Source organism: Salmo trutta, unplaced genomic scaffold (genome assembly GCF_901001165.1).
Source record: "Salmo trutta unplaced genomic scaffold, fSalTru1.1, whole genome shotgun sequence".
NCBI classification, from domain to species: domain Eukaryota; kingdom Metazoa; phylum Chordata; class Actinopteri; order Salmoniformes; family Salmonidae; genus Salmo; species Salmo trutta.
Genome location: NW_021823043.1, coordinates 3600172 through 3606832, shown reverse-complemented (window position 1 = coordinate 3606832; position 6661 = coordinate 3600172). Strand labels below are relative to the sequence as shown.

Here is a 6661-nt window from a genome sequence, read left to right as displayed (position 1 = left end):
AATTGGCTGCATTGCAGGAAAATTCTCCTTCAACAGGGTGATCAGATTAAGATTTTACATCTGTACTATATTTCTCTATGTCATGAAATATATACAGTACATAGAAGACATTAAGACATTGTCGTTGGAGGAAGTCATTGTTGGACTTGTCAGGAGGAGTAAAGTGCCACAGTCCCAGTCTCTTGTCTCGGTCTTATCATCATGTCTATTCATGATGTGTCCCATTTCCTTGATTGACACGGTAGCTTGTGAAAGTCACGCCTCTTGTCTTGTCTTAACATCTCAGCATCCGTTCTCAGGTACGATCCTGCATTTGAGGATCTTCAGGTAGTTCTGGACCTTGTTGGAGTCCCGTCTGAAGCAGTAGAGTAGGTCGTGGTCGCTCATGGCCTGGGATTCTCCGCTGGTGTCTGACGAGGGGTCCAAGGCCTCAGGGGAGGACAGGCCACTCAGGGAGTTACTGATCATCCCCAGGTTCTGCATCTGAGAGAGAGGGACACAGACAGTGGATTGTTAGAGACAAGGAATTTTACTTTCTGTACATATTGCATTATGAGGTGTGTCTGTGTGTGTGTGTGTGTGTGTGTGTGTGCCTTCTCTCGTGAGCTATCACATGCCAACCCAGTAGCAGAGTGAGGATTGTCTAGTGACATCCTGGTTGACATCTGCATTCGTCACTGACTCAGTGATGGTGTCAACATCAGTCTACACAATGTCACTATGGATCAAGCTGCTATAGGACTTTCTTTTCACTATAGTATGCTCAAGGCTAACTCTGTCTTATTTGCTTTAATTTGCTTTCTCTCTCTCCCACTATCTATATCTTTCTTTAATTCTCTCTCTCACACTCACTCACTGTCACTATAGTATGTATGCTCAAGGCTAACTCTGTCTTATTTGTATTCTCTCCTTCACACTCACTCACTGTTACTATAGTATGCTCAAGGCTAACTATGCCTTATTTGTATTCTCTCTTCTCTCTCTGTCTCTGTCTCTCTGTTTCTCTGTCTTTCTCCCCCCTTCTCTGTGATTCATTCAGTGACATACACACTTCGTCATTTGTGAGACATTTCACATTATAACTCTTACATAAAGCCATAGGTAATATTCAACGTAATCATCCAAACAACAAATAGTAATGATGGATTTAAGTGATGATTATTTTCTAGAATTGAGCTGCAGTCAATAGAAATGTTTATGTAGAAGGATCTGCCCCTTTTTTCAATTTTAGCCTAAAATGACATACTGCCGGTAGCTCAGGCCCTGAAGCAAGGATATGCATATTCATGATACCATTTGAAAGGAAACACTTTGAAGGTTGTGGAAATGTGAAATGAATGTAGGATAATATAACACATTAGATCTGGTAAAAGATAATACAAAGAAAAAAACATGTTTTTTTGTATTTTTTTCTACCATCATCTTTGAAATGCAAGAGAAATGCCATAATGTATTTTTCCAGTCCAGGCGCTATTTAGATGTTGCCCACTAGATGGCAGCAGTGTTTATGCAAAGTTTTAGAGTAATCCAATGAACCATTGCATGTATCAAGACTGCCCAAATGTGCTTAATTGGTTTATTAATAACTTTTCAAGTTCATAACTGTGCACTCTCCTCAAACAATAGGATGGTATTATTTCACTGTAATAACTACTGTAAATTGGACAGAGCAGTTAGATTAACAGGAATATAAGCTTTCTGCCAATATCAGATATGTCTATGTTCTGTGAAATGTTCTTGATACTTACAACATCATGATAATCGCATTAGCCTATGCTAGCTCAACCGTCCCGTACCCTATCAGCCACCTTCTCCCCCGTCATCCTCTACCCTATTAGCCACCTTCTCCTGCTGTCTTCCTCTCACCCTATCAGCCACGTTCTCCCTCGTCTTCCTATTACCCAATCAGCCACCTTCTCCCCCCGTCTTCCTATTACCCTATCAGCCACCTTCTCCTGCTGTCTTCCTCTCACCCTATCAGCCACGTTCTCCCCCGTCTTCCTATTACCCAATCAGCCACCTTCTCCCCCCGTCTTCCTCTTACCCTATCAGCCACCTTCTCCTGCTGTCTTCCTCTCACCCTATCAGCCACGTTCTCCCCCCGTCTTCCTCTCACCCTATCAGCCACGTTCTCCCCCGTCTTCCTCTTACCCTATCAGCCACCTTCTCCCCCCGTGTTCCTCTTACCCTATCAGCCACCTCCCCCCCGTCTTCCTCTTACCCTATCAGCCACCTTCTCCCCCGTCTTCCTCTTACCCTATCAGCCACCTTCTCCCCCGTCTTCCTCTTACCCTATCAGCCACCTTCTCCCCCGTCTTCCTCTTACCCTATCAGCCACCTTCTCCCCCGTCTTCCTCTTACCCTATCAGTCACCTTCTCCCCCCGTCTTCCTCTTACCCTATCAGCCACCTTCTCCCCCGTCTTCCTCTTACCCTATCAGCCACCTTCTCCCCCCGTCATCCTTTTACCCTATCAGCCACCTTCTCCCCCCGTCTTCTTCTACCCTATCAGCCACCTTCTCCCCCGTCTTCCTCTTACCCTATCAGCCACCTTCTCCCCCCCGTCTTCCTCTTACCCTATCAGCCACGTTCTCCCCCCGTCTTCCTCTCACCCTATCAGCCACCTTCTCCCCCCGTCTTCCTCTTACCCTATCAGCCACCTTCTCCCCCCGTCTTCCTCTTACCCTATCAGCCACCTTCTCCCCCCGTCTTCCTCTTACCCCTATCAGCCCACCTTCTCCCCCCCGTCTTTCCTCTTACCCTATCAGCCACCGTCTCCCCCCCGTCTTCCTCTCACCCTATCAGCCACCTTCTCCCCCCGTCTTCCTCTTACCCTATCAGCCACGTTCTCCCCCCGTCTTCCTCTTACCCTATCAGCCACGTTCTCCCCCGTCTTCCTCTCACCCTATCAGCCACCTCTCCCCCCGTCTTCCTCTTACCCTATCAGCCACCTTCTCCCCCCGTCTTCCTCTTACCCTATCAGCCACCTTCTCCCCCCGTCTTCCTCTTACCCTATCAGCCACCTTCTCCCCCCCGTCTTCCTCTTACCCTATCGCCACCTTCTCCCCCGTCTTCCTCTCACCCTATCAGCCACCTTCTCCCCCCGTCTTCCTCTTACCCTATCAGCCACCTTCTCCCCCCGTCTTCCTCTCACCCCTATCAGCCACGTTCTCCCCCGTCTTCCTCTCACCCTATCAGCCACGTTCTCCCCCGTCTTCCTCTCACCCTATCAGCCACCTTCTCCCCCCGTCTTCCTCTTACCCTATCAGCCACCTTCTCCCCCGTCTTCCTCTTACCCTATCAGCCACCTTCTCCCCCGTCTTCCTCTTACCCTATCAGCCACGTTCTCCCCCCATCTTCCCTATCAGCCACCTTCTCCCCACGTCTTCCTCTTACCCTATCAGTCACCTTCTCCCCCGTCTTCCTCTTACCCTATCAGCCACCTTCTCCCCCGTCTTCCTCTTACCCTATCAGCCACCTTCTCCCGTCTTCCTACTTACCCTAATCAGCCCCGTCTTCTCCCCCCGTCATCCTCTTTACCCTATCAGACACCTTCTCCCCGTCTTCCTCTTATACCCTATCCAGCCACCTTCATCGCCCCCCTCTTCCTCTTACCCTATCAGCCACCTTCTCCCCCGTCTTCCTCTTACCCTATCACCACCTCTCCCCCGTCTTCCTCTTACCCTATCAGCCACCTTCTCCCCCGTCTTCCTCTTAACCCTATCAGCCACCTTCTCCCCCCGTCTTCCTCTTACCCTATCAGCCACCTTCTCGACTCCCTTGCGGAGCTCGTGCACCATGTAGCTCATCTCCAGGTGCTTTGTTGGGCTGAGTTGTTGAAGTCATCCTGGTGAACCATGTTCTGGTGGAACTGCCACAGAGGATCCTTCCATGCTACCAACAGCTTCAGAATCACCTCTGTTAACTCTTCTCTCTGAGTAGAGAGAGAGAGAGAGTAGAATTGTATGTTCTTGTAGAGTTGGTTATTGAGTGTTGAAAGAGAGAAGACAGACACAAGCAAAGACATAGAAGCAGTCTACATTTGGAGACAGACATGGGTACTACAGGAAGCAGAGTGGGGTAAATCGTTCAGGGAACAGACAAGGTTATTACAGGAAGCAGAGAGGGGTAGTACCATCAGGGAACAGACAAGGTTATTACAGGAAGCAGAGAGGGGTAGTACGATCAGGGAACAGACAAGGTTATTACAGGAAGCAGAGAGGGGTAGTACCATCAGGGAACAGACAAGGTTATTACAGGAAGCAAAGAGGGGTAGTACCATCAGGGAACAGACATGGTTATTACAGGAAGCAGAGAGGGGTAGTACGATCAGGGAACAGACAAGATTATTACAGGAAGCAGAGAGGGGTAGTACCATCAGGGAACAGACAAGATTATTACAGGAAGCAGAGAGGGGTAGTACCATCAGGGAACAGACAAGGTTATTACAGGAAGCAGAGAGGGGTAGTACGATCAGGGAACAGACATGGTTATTACAGGAAGCAGAGAGGGGTAGTACCATCAGGGAACAGACATGGTTATTACAGGAAGCAGAGAGGGGTAGTACCATCAGGGAACAGACATGGTTATTACAGGAAGCAGAGAGGGGTAGTACCATCAGGGAACAGACAAGGGACAAGGTTATTACAGGAAGCAGAGAGGGGTAGTACTATGGTAAACAATAGTTGATTAAACAGAGTTGTAAGACTCACAGCCAGTCTCTGCGCATTCTCTTTTCCATTAGGGGTTAGTATCGTGGCTGTGTGGCAGTGGCGGTTTATCCTGCCAATATGATTTCTGCTTGGCAGAACATATTGCTCCTGAAGGAGGGAAGAAGAAAGGAGCGAAAGAGGAATTGAGTTGACAGGGAAAACGTAGGTAAGAAAGCAAAAGGTCAGAGAGTCAAAGGAGCTGCATCTCTGAAGAGCAAAGCCTTCGAAAGCAAAGAAACAAAAAGCTTGTAGAACCTTTAAAGGGATAGTTCACCCAAATGATAAAATTACAATAGACTGCTGTCTTACCTTGACAATAGACCGCTGTCTTACCTTGACAATAGACTGCTGTCTTACCTTGGCAATAGACTGCTGTCTTACCTTGGCAATAGACTGCTGTCTTACCTTGGCAATAGACTGCTGTCTTACCTTGGCAATAGACTGCTGTCTTACCTTGGCAATAGACTGCTTACAGGGTAAGGAAACCAATATGTTATTTTGGCATTTGGGTGAACTATCACTTTAAACATGCAATTTCCTCTTACTAAATTGAAACCAGTAAAAAAATGGTGCTGGAAGAAATGGCAGTAGTTTTACGGAAACCAACCAATTGTGTTATTATGTGTTTTCTTGCGTTATTTGTAACTTATTTCGTACATAATGTTTCTGCAACTGTATCTTACTGCAGAAAAGAGCTTCTGGATATCAGGACAGCGATCACTCACCTAGGATTAGACAAAGATTTTTTCTTCAACAAGCAAGACGCACAGGACATTCACCAAACACCCGATAGGGCCGACATCCCCGTTATTTGCAAGAGGAAGAAACGCAGGTACAGGGGACACCCAGCGGGATGCCTCGTGGGGACCCGCAGAAGGCGAGTGGGAAAGCTGCCATTACGTCAATATTACTCGCCAACGTGCAATCATTGGACAATAAATTAGACGACGTACGATCACGAATATCCTACCAACGGGACATCACAAACTGTAATATCCTATGTTTCACAGAATCGTGGCTGAATGACAACATGGATATTCAGCTAGCGGGATATACGCTGCACCGCCAAGATAGAACAGCACAGACGGGGGGGGGGGGGGGGGGGGGGGGGGGCGGCGGTCTGTGCATATTTGTAAACAACAGCTGGTGCACGAAATCTGAGGAAGTCTTTAGATTTTGCTCACCTGAAGTAGAGTATATTGTGATAAATTGCAGGCCACACTACTTGCCTAGAGAGTTTTCAGATATTCTTTTCGTGGCTGTTTATTTACCACCACAGACAGATGCTGGCACTAAGACCGCACTCAGTCAGCTGTATAAGGAAATAAGAAAACAGGAAACCACTCACCCAGAGGCGGCGCTCCTAGTGGCCGGAGACTTTAATGCAGGGAAACTTAAATCAGTTCTACCAAATCTCTATCAACATGTTAAATGTGCAACCAGAGGGAAAAAAATTCTAGATCACCTGTGCTCCACACACAGAGACGCGTACAAAGCTCTCCCTTGCCCTCCATTTGGTAAATCCGACCAATCCGACTACAAGCAAAAATTAAAGCAGGAAGCACCAGTGACTCGGTCTATAAAAAAGTGGTCAGATGAAGCAGATGCTAAACTACAGGACTGTTTTGCTATCACAGACTGGAACATGTTCTGGGATTCTTCCGATGGCATTGAGGAGGACACCACATCAGTCACTGGCTTTATCAATAAGTGCACCGAGGACGTTGTCCCCACAGTGACTGTACGTACATACCCCAACCAGAAGCCATGGATTACAGGCAACATTCACACAGAGCTAAAGGGCAGAGCTGCCGCTTTCAAGGTGCAGGACTCTAACCCGGAAGCTTACAAGAAATCCTACTATGCCCTGCGATGAACCATCAAACAGGCAAAGCGTCAATACAGGGCTAAGATTGAATCATACTACACTGACTCCGATGCTCGTCTTAT

At 47.6% G+C, this 6661-nt stretch overlaps 1 pseudogene; it reads right to left on the bottom strand.

Moving 5' to 3' along the window:
• The window catches only part of LOC115188386 (prolactin-like), a 29558-nt pseudogene continuing 22897 nt past the window's right edge, over positions 1-6661 (bottom strand).